This window comes from Photinus pyralis, unplaced genomic scaffold (assembly GCF_008802855.1).
Source record: "Photinus pyralis isolate 1611_PpyrPB1 unplaced genomic scaffold, Ppyr1.3 Ppyr1.4_LG9, whole genome shotgun sequence".
NCBI classification, from domain to species: Eukaryota; Metazoa; Arthropoda; class Insecta; order Coleoptera; family Lampyridae; genus Photinus; species Photinus pyralis.
In genome coordinates, this window is record NW_022170878.1 from 398,269 (window position 1) to 399,018 (window position 750).

Consider the following 750-nt stretch of genomic DNA (forward strand, 5'->3'; position numbering starts at 1 on the left):
CGAATATTGGCGGCCATTAAATTATGATATAAAGGGGGATAGCGCATTTTCCAAAAAAATTGACAATCGGCACAAAGCACCCTTCCATCCAATTTTGAATTCCAATTAATGGTGAATTCGAATATTGGCGACCATTAAATTATGGTCTAAAAGGGGAGGTCGTATTTTCAAAAAAAAAATCTTTTGACAATCGGCATGAAGCACCATTCAATCCAATTTTGAATTCCAATTAATGGTGAATTCAAATTTTGGCGGACATTAAATTTTGATATAAAGGGGATAGCGCATTTTCCAAAAAAATTGACAATCAGCACAAAGCACACTTTCATCCAATTTTGAATTCCAATTAATGACTAATTCGAATATTGGCGGCCATTAAAATTTGATATAAAGGGGGATAGCGCATTTTCCAAAAAAATTGACAATCGGCACAAAGCACACTTCCATCCAATTTTGAATTCCAATTAATGGCTAATTCGAATATTGGCGGCCATTAAAATTTGATATAAAGGGGGATAGCCCATTTTCCAAAAAAAATTGACAATCGGCACAAAACACACTTCCATCCAATTTTGAATTCCAATTAATGGCTAATTCGAATATTGGCGGCCATTAAAATTTGATATAAAGGGGGATAGGCCATTTTCCAAAAAAAATTGACAATTGACAATCGGCACAAAGCACCCTTCCATCCAATTTTGAATTCCAATTAATGGCTAATTCGAATATTGGCGGCCATTAAATTATGAT